Source organism: Muscardinus avellanarius (assembly GCF_963383645.1).
Source record: "Muscardinus avellanarius genome assembly, chromosome: 12".
NCBI lineage: Eukaryota > Metazoa > Chordata > Mammalia > Rodentia > Gliridae > Muscardinus > Muscardinus avellanarius.
Window position 1 is genome coordinate 58,623,389 of NC_137798.1, and position 17,755 is coordinate 58,641,143.

The 17,755-nt window shown below is 38.2% G+C and overlaps 1 pseudogene across 1 annotated transcript in view; it reads right to left on the bottom strand.

The window, feature by feature from the left end:
* Positions 1 to 17,524, bottom strand: part of LOC308271018 (TIP41-like protein) — a 95,282-nt pseudogene extending 77,758 nt beyond the window's left edge. Inside the window, exon 1 of the transcript in view lies at positions 17,442 to 17,524. The product of the transcript in view is annotated as a TIP41-like protein (transcript). The remainder of the gene's footprint in view (positions 1 to 17,441) is intronic.
* Between the last annotated feature and the right edge of the window lie 231 nt (positions 17,525 to 17,755).

Sequence of the window (17,755 nt, forward strand, 5' to 3'; positions counted from 1 at the left end):
CCCCAATATAGAACATAAAACCTCATAGTTCATGAAAACAGACAAACAAAATAAACCTCCACCCAACTCTGTAATCTGTGAATCGCTGGATCCACTGTGGTTGGAAAGGAAAGGCAGTGTAAAACCTAAACAAACAAAAGGTGTCGCCCATCACTATACTGGATTGTGATTACAGGGCAATTTTTTTTTTATATAATACGTGAGGTCAGGAAATTACAAGGAATTTTCACTGTCATAAAATCTTTCTACCTCTTGTATTGATGTCTGACATTTCTTTGATAAGAAACAGTCTTCTGCTCCAAATTAAAACCAATAGACTTCAATGTGTGCTATAATAATACTCAAAAGTAAAATTTCATCGAGAGGTGACAGCTGGTACCAGTCTGTGCCTGACAGGTTCACAAACCATGAAGACCTTATGTCCGAGGGGGCAGAGGTGGGCAGGCCTAGTGGGTTAGATAAGCAAGGTAGTGATGGTAAAGAAAGAGAGGACAGTTCTTAAGTAAAATAGTAATTAGAATTCAAAGGTGGAGGTATTTTGACAGCTGTAGCCGAAAGACAGGACTGGGCCAAGTGACAAGGTGGCCAACCTCTTTGAAAGATCTTGTCATACTCCAGGCATGAGGAGGTTAGAAATACTGGAATAGGGTTGTGTCTGCAGAAGTGTGAAGAAGGGGATGAATTTAGGAAAAATAATTTCCACACGAAAGGTGGGTCTGGACCTCGTAAGTTCTCTCCAAAGGTTAGCATGATCCCTAGTAGTCAGGAGAGGGACTCACTAAACTCATTTAATTCTCTCTTCTTTGCCTTAAAAGTCTTTCAGTGATTCCTCACTGACATCAAGATAAGCTCCAAATTCTATAGCGGTGGCACGAAGCTTTCCCTAATTTGTTTCCTGCGTACCTCTCCAATCTGTCCTTCCCTACTGCTCATTTCACACTCAAAGCTCCCGCCACCCTGAATGGCTCTCTTTGTTTTGCTCTAGGGTACTTCTCTTTGTACCTACCTTTTACCTGTTTTGTCCAAATTGGGATAATTCAGTTGAATCCTTACGATCTCAGTTTAGACATTCCTGGGCAGAAATCTCTTGGGGTATTTTCCCCTCGCCTCCATCTGGGCTATCTCTTCCATGAGTGTCCTTATCCTTTTCTCCAGCACCCTAGCATCTCACTGTAGCACAAAGCACTACACTGAATGGCTCCCCAAATCTTGGTGGGCACAAGAGTCACTTTGAGCTCTTGTTGAGTCCTCTTAAGAACACTGCTACGTTGTAATTGATTGTTTATTTACCAGTTGCCTCAGATGAACCAGGACTTTAGAGAGGGCAGAGGCCTGTATAAATAAGCCTAACAGCTAAAAATGGGTCTGATACGGTATAGACAGTCATTAGGTAATGGTCAAATAAGGGAATAAATGATGTGAGAACAGAAAGAATAAAAACAAATTGAAATCTACATACCTAGGAAACAAGGAGGTAATGGAAAAAAAGGGGGAGGGGTGTCTGCCTGTGAGAGAAAATGATGAACACCTACACTCAAATTTCAGACAACAGGTGGGGACTCTGAGGCTGTGCCCAGGCCTCCATGCCTCCTGTCTGGCACTGAGTGTGATGTGGAAAATGGCCTGGCTCTGCTTATATTACCTATGTACTTCCAAGGACTCAGAAGTGTGCTTTCCCCCAAGGCAACATGTAATTTTGAGAATTGCAATAATTTTTTCCATGTTCTTTTGAAGGCTGTAAAATAATTTTAGATGCTATAGTAATTCTAGGTCCTTGCTTACTCTTGACCTTTGAAGTCTGATTCAAAACATCACACATCTCCCAGCCCAGATGTTGGCAAGTTAATGATATATTGCTGTGGGGAAGAGCCTGGTCTCATTTGCACTAGGAACTGGAAACCTTTGGTAATGTTATCTTACCTCAATGATTTTTTAAGTGTACAACTGAAATCTAATTTTGTTACTGTATAGGCAAAAGATGAAGGGTTAGGAAAAATAATGAAGCCCTCTAATGTATTTGGAAGTGAGAATTGTCATACAATTGGTGTAAGTGGTCTTTAAAATCCAAGGATGACTCGTCTAACCCAAGAGCAAAAGGAATAATTTCTAGCCAAATGAATCCACAGGCTTTTTTTTTTTTTTTTGGACTTAAGCTTCTTTTATCCATCTACTCCACATCCTTGTTTCTAAATAATAGGAATAACACATAACTAATTACCAAATCCACCCTGCCAACTGCTCTTAAAACTTTATAGTCTTTCCACGGGTAAAATCAACCTTACGAAGAATAATTCTTTATAAGTTAAGTAGTCAGCAATCTGGCTAATGTGATTTGGTCCTTCTCACAGTATACTTAGTCAGAATGATTTGTGGATATTTCTCAAGATACCTTACTGGTTGTAAGCATCTTGAGGACATGGGACAGATATCCTTCTCAGCATCTAATATGATGTTTGACTTTGGCTAAGTGCTTGGTAAGTGGATATGGAACAGATAAATTAATCTATGGCACCTTTCAGGTCCTGGTTAGTTAATCAGCTAGTTAGTATGCAGTGCTGGGCAGGAACATCTCAGTGAATCGTCTCCTAACACTTCCCTGGTATTTATTTTTCTGAGAAAGGGTGGTTAATCATGCCCTAGAATATTCTGGCAGGCAGGTTGTCTCCAGGCATGGGTAGCACTGGTCTTGGCAGCATCATTTGCTCCTCTGTGTAGGTGGAGATTGTGTAGCTCAAGGAGGCTGTGAGACTACGCCTGAGCTTCCAGGACATGCTGGTGGTGGAGCCTTCCTGAGCAAATAGATGACTTCTTGGAAGCAATTACAAATAGCTGACTGTGTGACGTGAGGACATTTTCTTACATGAAATGCCGCCGTCATCTTTTTCAGTTTTCTAAGCTGGAAGATTTTTCTTTGTTCCTTTCGCTATCTTCATATAAGAATCCAGTGCTTACGAATCTTCTGTTATATTTAATAATAGTTTTCCGGTAAGGTTTCTTCATCCCTCATAGTCCCCAACTTCATATACTTTGTTTAGATTCCTGTCATCTTCCCTCACTTTCTCCATGACATACCCTGCTCAATGTGACATAACAAGTCCCAGCCAAGAGGGAGGTACTGTTTCATTTGGGCATTTGAAAATGTCTTCCTTTCTTTCCCTAATAGCTTAAAGCTTTCTCTTTCTTCCTGTGATCCTTTTTAATCCTTTATAATTTCCTCATACTCGGAGAAAAATTTCCAGTGATTTAAAAATATATTTAGCGTGTGTATGTGTCTGAGACTCTCTGGACTAAGATCATTCTGAGAAAGGCCTCTGTCCAACCCTAATTATGTGTCCATGTTTAACGCAGGCAATATCATCTCATTCCGACTCTTCTATACAAAAACACACAGATAAGATACATTGACACATTGTTATATTTGCAGTCCTAAGCTAAAAGTATGTCCATGTTATATTTTCTTGCATCCTACTGTTCCACAGAGAGTGCCAGAGCAGCAGCCAGCACCTGCAGTTGCTGGCAAGGTGTGCTTGGCAGCTGTACCAGTTGGATGCCAAGGCCTAGCCTGCTCCAATAATAGCGTCTGGGTGGCAAGCTGGCTTCCTGCTGACATATAAATCTGCCATTGCCCTGCAGAGAGCTCCTTGAAGCCTGGAGCAGAGTTGGCTCTAGGGAATAGAGTGGACTCCCCCTGACCCTTCCCTGGAATGTAGTAGCAAAGTGGTAGAAATCTCTTATACAGTGAAAGATTTTCTGAAGCCTGTCTGCTTCTCTTAGGGACTGCTGTGCCTACCCAAATCATCTGGATTCTTCTCCTAATGCCTTACTCTCCTCTAATGTAGAAATCTCCTCCAGATCTGAGCCTTGTGATGGAAACAGTTGGAGCCCAAGTCCACCGGCCAATTGAAATTGTGAAGACAGAGGAATCAACTTCATTTTGGTAGAGAATGTGCTAAAATGGCTCCCTATGAGGGACATATCAGCATGAAAATATCTAAATTTTTCACTTCAATGACAGTGATTTCTCAGGCTTAGTATCCACCTAAAAGAAGTTATTAATTTGCATGTGGCATGTGGGCATGGGTCCAGGCAAGAAGTTCTTCCTTAAGTTGAAGATAAATGTGGTTATCTATCTTATTGATTTATATCATCATCATACTTTATGTTGGGAGAGTGGGAAGATAATAATGAGTAATCAAGCCATTTAGTAATGAAGTGTGAGGCTTTAGAATCCAGTGGCTTGAGTTTGAATCCCATTTTTATACTTACCGTGTGGCTGTGGACAAATGACTAAACATTTTTATGTCTTGGTTCCCTCCCCTATAAAATGATAACAGTATAGGTAACCCTAACTTTTTCTTTTATTTGGTGGTACTGGAGTTCCTGGAAACCTTTCTACCTCTGGGCTACACTCCCTGACGTATTTTATATTTTTTCTTTTTTTTGAAACAGGGTCTCTTAAGCTAGTGTGGCTGGCTTAGAACCTGTGCGATCCTCCTGTCTCTGCCTCCCAAGCATGGGGATTACAAGCGTGTGCCACCACACCTGGCAGATAACCCTAACTTTTGAGGGTACTATATTTGAAGAGCAAAGGTGAACATGCATGAGACACACTTAGCCCAACATAAAATTAATACCATTAAATGCTTTAAGAATATATAGTTTTTCACTGGGCATGGTGGCGTACGTTTGTAATCCCCATGCTAGGGAGGCTGAGACAGGAGGATCGCACAGGTTTGAAGCTAGTCTCAGGTACTTAGTGAGGAGCGCTCAGTAACTTAGTGAAACCCTGTTTCCAAATAAAAAATATAAAATAGGGCTAGGAGTATAGCCCGGAGGTATAAAGCCCCTGGGTTCCACCCCCAGTACCACCTACACACACACACACACACACACACACACACACACACACACACACATATATATATATATACATATATATATATATATATATATATATATATATATATATATATATATATATAATGTTTTTCTGTTTCCTTTGTAAGATATCAGCACCAGCATTTATTTATACTCTTCAGTATAGCTGGCAGTTAGCACAGATGGCAAAAGAGCCTTCAGTAAGTTGGTTTGAGGTTGAGTTCCCTTGCTTGAGTGGATACACAGGCCCATCTTGCTATTGTGTAACTAAAAATTTTCAGTTTTGACCTCAATGGCAGGTTCATGTAGCATGCTGTGAGCACCCCTTGCAATTGTGGTTGGATGAAAAGAGTATATTGGATAATGATATGACTTCTCCTCCTCCCCCTTGCTCAACCCTGCGGTATAGAAGGAAGAAGTTTCTCCAGAAAGTACTTTCTGAGTAGCAAGAGCACGTGTGTTGGTTTGTTTTAGAACACATAGTTCTTGGGCTGTGTTCCTGGTGGGCTTGGTTAGGCCTGTTGGCCTGAGTTCTCTCTATGGGAGATGGCTAGAATTCAGTGCTATGCAAGCAAGTGCAATTCAAGGTCCTGATGCTTTTGCAAAAATGTTACTGATTGTAAAGTCCTTTAACATTCATATTTCCTGTGCATCTGAAAACTTTAGCTACCAAAATGGAATAGTTGTTCTTTGACCATAATTTCCATCCCTATAGTGGCAACTGGTCTAAGACTGTCCTTGATTAAGGGTTCATGTCTTCTTTTTTTTTTTTTTTTTGATACTAGGGATGGAACCCAGGGGCATTCTACCTCTGAGCTGCACCCCCTGCCCTATTTTTTTTTTATTCTTTATTTTGAAACAGGGTCTCACTGAGTTGCAAAGTGCCTCACTAAGTTGCTGAGGCTGTCCATGAATCAGGATCCTCCTGTCTCAGCTTCCCAAATGCTGGAAATACAAGTGTGTACCACCAGACTCAGCTTCATTCATGACTTCTTAACAAATTCTTCCATCACCAATCTTCATTTACTTAACAAGCTGAGGAGCTTCCTGGATATTTCATTGAAATCTGAGAAGACTAGTTTAGGTATCTGTCCATTCTCCATCCTAGTCCAGTGGTAAGCTGACCACCATTCTCTTCCCTTCTATCCATTTTGTCAGTGATACTTTAAGGACAACAGATGCCTACATCAGAGTTTCTCATATTTTAATGTGCTTACAGCTCTCATTATGGTTTTGCTAAAATGCTCATTCTGTTTCAGGTTGGCCTGAAACTCTGCATTTTTAACAAAATTCTGAGTGATTTCCATGCTGTTGGCATACAGGTCAAGAAACCAAGAACAACTTCATTCCAAGTTTCATTCATTAAGTGCTCTAGAAATTCAATTTTCCATTTACTGGGCCTTTTAGAAAATCTAGCTATTTTTTTCCTCCTTTCTTAATTCTTAGGTGGATCGTCTTGTCATTTTATCTTTCAGCAGTACCAAACACTATAGATTTATGCAACTTTAACTTCTCTTGGTTGCTTTATTTTATATTAATATTTACCATACATTCAGAATTTTAATCCTCATACTCTGTGGCCATTGCTGGGGCAAACAATATATACTTAATAGAAATATATGGTCAGCCTCAGTGGTCCCTGTGAGGCTGGCTTATTTTGGCCTTTGGTTCTTACATTTTCTTTTGTAGATTTCATGGTTTTGTTAAACTCAATGATATGAAATACCTAACAGGGTCCTTTTATGGGACCTACTATTATTACTACTTTCCTAGATAATTCTAATCCTTATGAAAATTGCTCAGCATTAATTTTTTGCCATCTGTTTCTTTGTTTAATAGGCCCCCAAAAGCAAGCTAAGGTTTCTTTAGCTTTCTGGGTGATGAAAAGTTGAGTTAACTAGTCTAAGCCAATATGTTTAAAGACATCTTTCCTACTTTCTCTTTTTGAAAACAAAGATCATACAGGAATGGATATTTGAGATATACCCATTTCTTTGGAATTGAAAAGAGTGTTTTATAGTTTTTTAAACATCAAATCTTACATACGTAAAATATATATAAGATTTGATGTTTAATAATATTTTTTTAGCTAGACAAAGTATAGCACTGGTCATGCTTTTCTGGTTCTTGTCCCTCTTTTTATTTACTCATAATTTTCATCTCATAAGCAACTGTACTAGATTACCTGGAGTAAATAATTTAACAATTAGAAATAGGTCATTAAATTGTGATGTCAGGTATAGCAGGGAGCAGAAGGTTAAGTTCTTTTTAAGCTCAGTAGTGCATTAGAACAGCTGGCAGAGCTCATTAAAAATAGAGTTTTCTGAATTCAAACTCTTAAAATTCTGACTCAGGTCTGGGAATATATATGGTCAGTTTTCTCTGTTGACTTCTCTTCATCTCTGTGACTTCCTTTATTTGAAATAAAGGAATTTATTTGTTTTGAAAAATTATCTTGAATAAATCATTTTTTATTAGTGCATTGTAGTTATACATCTTAAATGGGTACAAGATGGTAGAGGCATACATACACACACATCACACATTTACCACTTCCCCAATTCCCATCCCATTTCCTCCCCCTCCCTCCTTCCACGTTTGGTTTAGTGATTGACTTTGATATGTATGTGAATGTTAGTGATTGACTTTGATATGTTTGTGAATGTACATCATGTACATTAGGGAATTTTCCTATTGCCCCCTCCCATCACCCTCAGCTAGGTCATCTTATTTGCTCATTTGTGGTTTCTCCTTTTTCATCTGAGTACTTCCTATGACCATTTTTCTTGCTAGCTTATACATACTAAGGAGAGCATTTGATTTTTTACTTATTGTGACTAATTTTACTTAGCATAATGTTGTCAAATTCTATCCATTTCCCCATGAATTATGTAGTTTTGTTCTTCTTTATGGCTACATAAATTTTTTTTGTGTACATATCCCATAGTTTTGTAATTCATTCATCTGTTGATGAACATCTTGGCTGGTTCCGTAGTTTGGCAATTGTGAATTGTACAGCTATGAACATAGATACACATGCATTAGTTTGGTAGTTTGGTTTCCTTTCTTTTGGGTAGATACTCAGAAGTGAGATTGCTGGATCATATGGTAAGTTTGTTCCCATTCTTCTGAGGGTCCTCTGTACTGTTGTTTTCCAAAGTAGTTGTACTAATTTTCAATCCCACCAACAATGTATCAGAGTTCCCACTTCTCCACATCCTCACCAGCTTTTGTTGTTGTTTGTGTTTTAATGATTGTCATTCTAATTGGAGTTGGGTGAAATATCAGGGCAGTTTTTATTTTAATCGCTCTGATTGCTAAAGATGTTGAACATTTTTTCATACATTTATTGGCCATTTGAATTTCTTCTTTTGTGAAGTGTCTATTTAGTTCCCATTCTCCTTTTTGATTGTTTGTTTTCTTAGTGGTGACTTTCCTGAGTTCTCTGTATATTCTAGATATTAGCTCTCTGTTGGAGGAGTAGTTGGCAAAATTTTTCTCCCGTTCTATTGGCTCTAAGTTGAGGTTCTTGATAGTTTCTGTTGCTGTACAAAGCTTTTCAGTTTAATGCAATCTCACATATTGGATCTCCCTTAAATTTTTTGTGTCTTTGCATCTTGCTGAAAAGATTTTAGCTCTGCCTATGTATTAAAGTATTAGACCTATCCCCTCGTCAGGATGATGCAAGGTCTTTGTTCTGATTTTCAAATCTTTGATCCATTTTGAATTAACTTTTGTGCCGTGTGAGAAATTTAAGCTCTGGTTTTAATAATTTTCTGTCTTCTACCGGCTTTTGAGTTAGACTGTTCCTGTTTTTCAATGGCTTTGAGGTGTGTCATTAGGTTATTTGGTGATTTTCTGTTCTTTTTATTTGGGCACTCAGTGCTATGACTGTTCCTCTTAACACTGCCTTCAAGGTGTTCCAGAAGTTTTGATATGTTGTTTCTCTATTTTTGTTTGTTTCTAGGAATTTTTAAATTTCACCCCTTACTTCTTCTATGACCCATTCCTCATTTAGCATTGTGGTGTTCAGTCTCCACATTTCTGAGTTTTCTTATAGTTGATTTGTGGTTTCATTACATTGTTGTTTGAAAAGACATATGTGAGTATGTTACAATTTTTGATTTTGCCACTGCTTACTTTTTGGCCTAGAATGTAGTCTATTTTGGAGAAGATTTGTGAGCATATGAGAAAAATGTGAACTTGGCTGTAGTTGGGTGGAATATTCTGTATATGTCTAATAGGTCCATTTGGTTTATAATGTTTTTTAGATCTGAGGCATCTTTACTGAGATATTTTTTCTATTAGCTTGGTCTAGTGGTGTGAGATGAGTGTTGAAGTCTCCCAGTATTATTGTATTGGGGTCTTTGTGACTTAATGTCACAAAGAGTTTGTTTTTTCTTTTCTTTTTGAAGTACTGAGAATGGAACCCAAGGGCATTCTACCTCTGAGCTACATCCCCAGCCCTATTTTTTTATTCTTTATTTTGAAACAGGATCTCACTGAGTTGCAAGTGTCTTACTAAGTAGTTGAGGCTGTCTGCAAACCATAATCCTTCTATCTCAGCCTCCTAAATGCTGGAATTAGAATTGCATTGAATCTGTAGATCACTTTTGGAAGGATGGCCATTTTAATGTTATTTATTCTGCCAATCCATGAACATGGAAGATCTTTCCATCTTCTGAGATCTTCTTTGATTTCTTTTTTCAATGTTTTATAATTTTCTTTGTAGACATCTTTTACCTCCTTGGTTAAGTTTATTCCTAAGTATTTTATTTTTTTGTGGGAGATCCTCAGTGGGAGTGTTTTCTGAATTTCTTTTTCAGTGGATTTATAGTTGGTGTACAGGAAAGCTTCTGATTTTTTAAGATTGATTTTGTATCCAGATACTTTTATGAATTTGTTGATTAGTTCTATAAGCCTTTTGGTTGAGTTTGTTGGGTTTTCTAAATATGGTATCATGTCATCTGCAAATAGTGAAAGTTTGAGTTCTTCTTTTCCTATTTGTACTCCTTTGATTTCCTTTTCTTGCCTTATTGCTCTAGCTAGAGTCTCTAGTACTATATTGAAGAGAAGTTGTGATAATGGACATCCTTGTCTCATTCCTGTTTTTAGGGGAAATTCTTGAAGTTTTTCCCCATTTAATATGAGGTTGGCAGTGGGCTTATTATAGATTGCCTTAATGATGTTGAGTATGTTCTTTCTATTCCAATTCTCTGTAGTGTTTTTATCATAAATGGATGTTGAATTTTATCAAATGCTTTATCAGCATCTATTGAAATGATCATGTGATTTTGTCCTTGGTTCTGTTTATATGGTGAATTACATGGATTGATTTTTCGTATGTTGAACCAGTCTTGCATCCCTGGGATAAACCCTACCTGGTCATGGTGTATGATTTTCTTGATGTGGTTTTGAATGCGTGTTGCTAGTATTTTGTTTAATGGTTTTGCATCCAAGTTCATCAGAGATATAGGTCTGTAGTTTTCCTTCCTTGAACTTTCTTTATTTGGTTTGGGTATTAGTGTGATGTTGGCTTCATAGAATGTAATTGGGAGAGTCATGGTTTTTTCTATTTCGCGAAATAGTTTGAGAAGTATTGGGGTTAGCTTTTCTATAAAGATTTTATAGAATTCACTTGGAAAGCCATCTGGTCCTGGGCTTTTCTTTAATGGTAAGCTCTTTATTGCTGTTTCAATATCTTTGATTGTTATTGGTTGGTTTAAGTGTTCTATATCTTCTTGATTCAGTTTAGGAAGGTTGTATTTATCTAGGAAGCTGTCAATTTCCTCCAGATTTTCCATTTTGTTGGAGTATAGTTTTTCAAAGTAGTTTCTGATAATCCTCTGGATTTCTACACTGTCAGTAGTAATGTCTCCTTTTTCATCTCATCTTCATAATTTGGGTTGATTCTCTTTTTTATTTATTTAGGTTGGCTAGTGGTTTATCTATCTTGTTAAATTTTTCAAGAAACCAGCTTTTGGTTTTGTTGATTTTCTGTATTTTTTTATTCTCTATTTTGTTAATTTCTATTCTAATTTTAATAATTTCCTGTCTTCTACTGGCTTTGGGGTTCAATTGTTCCTGCTTTTCAGGGGCTTTGAGGTGTGTTGTTAGGTTACTTATTTGAAGATTTTCTGTTTTTCTTATGTGAGCACTCAGTGCTATAAATTTTCCTCTTAAGACTGTCTTCAAAGTGTCCCAGAGGTTTTGATATGTTGTATCTTTATTTTCATTTGTTTCTAGAAATTTCTTGATTTCACCTCTTACATCTTCTATGACCCATTCTTCATTCAGAAGTGTGGTGTTCAGTCTCCACATGTTTATGTTGTCTCTCTGGTTCATCTTATAGTTGATTTCTAGTTTCATTCCATTATGGTCTGAAATGACACATTTGTAACATTTTTTGAATTTGCTAGTGCTCATTTTGTGTCCCAGGATGTGATCTATTTTGGAGAAGGTTCCGTGAGCAGCTGAGAAAAATGTAAACTCCGCTGTAGCTGGATGAAATATTCTATATGTGTCTAACAGGTCCATTTGATTAATGCTGTTCTTTAGTTGTGAGGCATCTTTACTGACCTTTTGTCTGGAAGATAGGTCTAATGTTGTGAGAGGTGTGTTGAAGTCTCCCAGTATTATTGTATTGGGATTTATGTGTGACTTCATGTCACATAGAGTTTGATTTATGAAAGTAGCTGCACCTATGTTTGGGGAGTAGATGTTGATTATTATTATTTCCTCTTGCTGGATTATTCCTTTCACCAGTAAAATATGACCTTTTTTGTCTCTTTTAATAAGTTTAGGTTTGAAGTCTAACCTGTCTGATATCATAGTTGCTACTTCTGCTTGCCTTCGAGTTCCGTTAGCATAGATTACCTTGCTCCAGCCCTTTACCTTGAGTTTGTTCCTCTCTTTACTTGTAAGGTGTGTTTCTTGTAAGTAGCAGATGGATGGATTCTGGTTTTTAATCCATTTTGTAACTTTATGTCTTTTTATTTTGGAGTTGAGGCTATTTACATTCAGTGTGATTATTGAGAGATAACTTTTAATTTCTAACATGTTAAGATTTTATTTCTGTTTGAAATACTGTTTATTCTTCTTCGCTTAGTTGTCCGTTGGATAGAAAATCTTGTTTCTCTGGTTCTGGTGTGTATTACCTATTTCCTCTTTGTAGTTAATCTCCTTGAGTATTTTCTCTAGTGCTGGTTTTGAAGACATAAATTACTTCAGTTTCTGTTTGTCATGGAAGCTTCTTATTTCCCCATATAATTTGATAGATAGTTTTTCTGGGTAGGAATTATTGGCTGGAAGTTGTTTTCTTTCAGAGTTTGGAATATGTTACTCCAAGCCCTTCTGGCTTTCATGACTTGGGTTGGGAATTCTGGAGTGATTTTAATTGGTTTTCCTCTGAATGTCACTTGGTCTTTTGTTTTTGTTGCCTTTATCTCTCCTTGGCTTCCACATTGGTCATTTTGACAATTATGTGGCGTGGGGAACCTCTTCTCTGATCCTGTCTAAAGGAAGTTCTGTAAGTTTCCTGGACCTGTGTATCGACTTCTTGCTCTATGTTTGGAAAATTATCTGCTATTACTTCCTTGAAGAGATTATTGATCCCTTTAGTTTCACCTTCTTTTCCCTCCTCTATTCCAATTATTCTTAAGTTAGCGCTCTTAAAATGGTCCCGTATTTCTTCAATGTCATTTCCTGCTATCGGATTTTTTTTCTAAATTATAAACTATGCGTTAGTTTTTGGAGTGATCATCTTCTAGAAGCGAGATTCTATTCTCCATGTGGTCTAATTGATTGTTTATGCTTTGAATTGAGGCCTTTACTTCAATGATTGCATCCTTTATTTCTATTAGACTCTCTCTGAATTCTTTTCGAAGGTCCTGTATTATTTCTACAGTTATATTCCTGATTTGATCTTCTGGAGATCTCTGAATTTCTGTTTTATCAGGTTCTGATGTTGTGGGGTTGTGGGCATTCATTGCTCCATTGTTATTCCTCTTTCCCATGATTTCAGAACTTTGTGCCTTCTCTGGGTTCTTCCCTGGGTCACTACAACTTCACTTGGGGTGTTCTGGATCTCAGTCTGTGGTAATTTCACTCATGCTACTCCTTTACTGGGTTGTATCACAAATTCTCAGACCCAGGGAGTTAATCGAGGCTGTTTAAGACTATAGGGGTGCCAGGCTGGGTGTTTTCCCATGGGGAGCTGTGACTAGGGTGTGATATCTCTGCCACCGCTACTCCTTCACTGGGTTGGATTGCAAAATCTCAGACCTAGAGAGATTATCAAAGCTGCACATAATCCCTGAGGGGTGCAGTACTGGGATTCCTCCTTTAGGGGCCGCAATTTCACTCACAGTTGTTGAGTGTGCTGTTCTGGAGCTGTCGTGGACCTGGTAGACTTGCCGCCGCTGCTGGCTATATTGCATTGCTGCCGTGCCCTCGGCCATGAGGCTGGCGTATTTCTCTTCTGGTTTTTAGCTTTGTTCTGAATCCCTTTCTTCTCTGGAGCCTGGTGCTGTTAGGGAAGATGGTCCCGGCGCGGCTCTGCCGCCACAGTGCAGGCTAGTTTCTTTTCTGGTCTCTGGTTGTTCTTCTAGCCTTCTTTTTCTCTGACCCTTGTATTCACAGTTTTTATTTCTCTGCTGATGGTGTTTTCTGGCTATGAAAAGCACTGGTTTTGTGGTAATAGAGATTGAGTGTTAGCGGGACTCGTAAATGCTGCTTTTCTCGGTCACCATCTTCCTGGAACGACTTCTTGCAATTCTAATGAGCTGCAATTGCATACTTCTCTTCAAGTCATTAGCCTTTTTTTTTCTTTTTTTTTTTTTTTCTGGAGGTATCTGGAACTCATAGTGCTACGATTCCTGGCACTGTTAGGCAACATGGCATCACCATGGTCTCCATGGCTGCAGCCATTGGAAGTTGGCAGGGTACTTTTCTGTCCTTTGTTCTGCCTTCTAGCTTTGTTTCTGTTGCCTTTCAATCTTCATTGCTGTTCAATTTTATGCTGCTTTTTTCCCCTCTTGTTAAGATTCTATTTTCATAGCAAGAGAAATTGAGTGTCAGCAGGACTGACATGTGCTGATTCCCTTGGTTGCCATCTTTCCAGGAGTCCCATCTCTGTGACTTCTAAAGATTGGAGAGTTTCCAGGCTTGGATGTGTTCTGTTCTGTAAATGCAGAGATATACTAATTATATTTCTGGTTCCTGCTGTTCCTCTTTCCTGAACTTCAGAATTTTCTTTTTCATGATTGGGGACTGAACCCAGATCTTTGCTAGGCAAACACTCTACAACTGAGTTATACTTCCAACCCCTTGAACTCCAGGTTAATGTATAATCCAAGTACCCAACATCCACATTTAATGTTTTGATTCTCATCCAAACCTGTTTTCCCCCACAGTCTCCCAACTCTAGCCATACAACTCCATGACCCCTGTATCTCATGTCAAAAATTTATCTTTTTCTTCTCCACATAAACATCTATTTACAAATCCCAAATTTTCAAAATATATCCCAAATATTCTTCGTGTGCTCACACTTTCTAACTTAAGTCACCATCATTTATCTCCTAGATTCTGGCAACAGGCTTGTAGATGATGTCATTGTTGCCCCAATCTACCACTACCCCTCAGATTTCACCTCCTGATATCCACCTCTTTGCTTACTCTACTTCTGCCATGTTGGTTCTTATCTTTCTGAAATAATTGAAGCTTGACACACCCACAGCTTTTCATATTAGCTGTTCCCTGTGGATAGAAGGATCTCTCCTGAGATATTTGCAAGCCACACTTTCTCACTTCCTTTACAACCCTCCTTAAATGTGATCCTAGCAGAGAGAACACCCATGACCAATCCACATATAATAGTGGTAGCTCTGCAGCCTGATTTATTTCTCTCTATAGTATTTATCTGCACCTGAAGGGCTTTTACATTTTTGTACATTGTCTGGATCCTCATATTCAAATGAAATCTTCAAAAGAGAAAGACTTTTTGTGTCAGTACTTAGTAGGTACTCAGTGAGTATATGTGGAATGAGTTAACAAGAACTATATTTTCCAGCAATAATTTGTTTTCTAAGCATCAGTGCCATATTCATGATAGAAGTTTGAGGCAAGTGCTTTCTCTAGTTTATCTCTATGTCTTAAGCATTTGCCCTGGGCATCCAATAAGCAGTCACCAAAGAAATGAATCATTGTTGTGTAGAGTAAATTCCACAGATTATAGGAACAGTAGTTGGGCTCCAGTAACATCTTGTGTTAGTCATGTGACTTAGGCCAAGTTTTTAAGTTTTTCTGTGCTGTCTTTTCCTCATAAGGAGATAAAAGTTCTGTCTTCATATGATTTTCTAAGAACTAAGCGAGATAGCATGTATTGTATGTTTTTATATTCTAATATATGCTATATATGCATATATAAATATTACCCAGTAATTTCCTTTCTTTTTTATTATACTTACTCCCCACTTAACAGATACCTTAAAATCAATGAAAGCCAGTGGCCAAAGCTTTGATGACTGAGCATCTCACTGAGACAAGTTTCTGGACCTTAGACTAATAAAGATCCCAGATTTATGACAAAATCTCAAGAGGAAAAGTAGGCACAAAATCTTACATTTGAGCATTTAAAAAATATACCGAGAATATATTCAGAATCCAGCTACTTAAAACCTTCAGTTTTTCTCTCCTCTCTATTGTTCTAACTAGTTTCCTTCTTTTTGCTCATGTGCCTTCTACATTCAATTCTCTGTCTAAGAGGCAGAGTGTTGCTTTTTAAAAAGCAAATCAAAACTGAGTGTGGTGGTGCATGCTTATAATTCCAGTACTTGGGAGACTAAGACAGGAGGATCACAGGTTCACGACCCACTTCAGCTCCTTAGTGAGGCCCTCTGCAACTTAGTGAGATCCTGTTTCAAAATAAAAAACAAAAAGTAGAGTTGGAGGTGGATCTTGAAGGTAGAATGCCTCTGGGTTCAATCCTCAGTACTACAAAAGGGGAAAAAGAAGCAAGTCATATCATTTTATTTCTGTGGCCCACTGGCTTCTCATCTAACTCAGCAAATTCAAGGTTACACTGGCTTCTCACCTAACTCAGCAAATTCAGAGTTCCCAAAAAGGCCCATGGGCTTTACTGTAACTAAATTCTTCCTTTACTTCCCAAAAGGATGTAGGTTTCATTCTGCAGGTTTAGGTAACCAAAAAGGTTTTTCTCTTATTGGGTTATTTCCTGAGAAATTAAAAGTCTACAGACTACAGAAGTGTAGGTATAGGGGTATAAAGATTTATGCCAAAGGAAGACTTATGCCAAGGGAAAATAGAAAAAAAAATACTCCCCAACACAGAGGAAGATCTCTGAAAGAGTAATTTTTGAGGTTCTTAGGAGGTGAGTTTTTATCCCTTCTGTGGTTCCTCATCTGTCCTTTTGTTATTGGTCAGAATTGGGTCTTGTGTATCCATTGTCTTTTGCCAAGTTCCAATCCTTAATGTTAATCTCCATCCCAAAGGTCAGTGGGCTCTTGCAGTCTCCTGGTGCCACCTGTCTTCTTTACCCTTTGAGCACTCTTGGGGCTGAAGCTTTGTATTAACTTACACTGTTATCCCTGTATTTATCAACCCTCCCTATCTCTGTTCTTTACATAGATGGCCTCTGTTAACCTGTCCTGTTCCAAGGTCCTCTGCCCTGCCTCACTACAAAATCTCAACTCTCTCTCGTATTTCTGAGCTCATTTCTCTCCAATCGCATCCCACTCCAGTTATAATAGGCTCCTTGCTATGCTAGGAGCATGTTGTCATAGATGGTCTATCCCTAGTACCTTTGAACTTACTATTCTCTACAGGTTTAATTCTCTTTGCTGAAATGTTTGGCTCCCACTCCTACCTACTTTGGGTATTTGCTCAAAAGTTCACTTTATAAAAAATATTCCTTGGTTCTCCTTTAAAAAATAATAATGCTCCCACCTAGAAAAGCACATGACTACTTTAACATTATTTTTCTATAGCACCACACCATCATTGGACAAACTCTATCCCTTAGCTATCTTTAGTCTATCACCCCAGACTAGAAGATAAGCTCTGTTGCAATGGACATTTTTGTTGGCTTTTTCTCTGCTGTATCCTTCATACCTAGCACATAGCAGATAATCAGTAAGTGTTTATTAAGTAGAAGAATGGCTGGATGGATAGCTGGGTGAGGTAGATGAGAAAAGTGGCCTGTATTCTTGTGTAGGAGTGCAAATAGGAAGGAAAAAGTGGCAAATATTGAGTTTAAATTCTACTTCTGAACCAGGCATGGTGGCATATAACTGTAATTATAGTACTTGAGAGGCTGAAACGGGAGGATCATGGGTTTATAACAAGCCTCAGCAACTGAATGAAACCATCTGCAACTTTGTGAGACTCTGTTTAAAAATAAAAATACAAGATAGGATTGAAGTTGTAGCTCAGAGATAGAATACCCCTGGGTTCAATCCTTAGTACCACAAAATAAATAAATAGATAGATAAATAGATTAGATAGATAGATAGATAGATAGATAGATAGACAGGCAGACAGACAGATATTCTTCTGTGTGCTCTGGCATGGCTGGCTCACAGGTGGCTTGGCTGTTGCCACCTGGCCCACTGACAGATGACGCCATGTCAAAACAATATACTGGAGGGGAGTCAGATTTCAAAATGCTGGATTATCTCCACATGTCAGAGTGACCTTGAAAGAGGCCCATTCCCTTGTTGCATTTTTAGCCATAATGGTCAATATGAGGGTAGAGACACTCTCTGTTGTGCTTTCCAGCTCTTATGGAGTAGATACAAAGAATGGTTTGGTTTCAGAACACCTCACTGGTATTTCAGAGTTGACTTCTCTGTTTTCC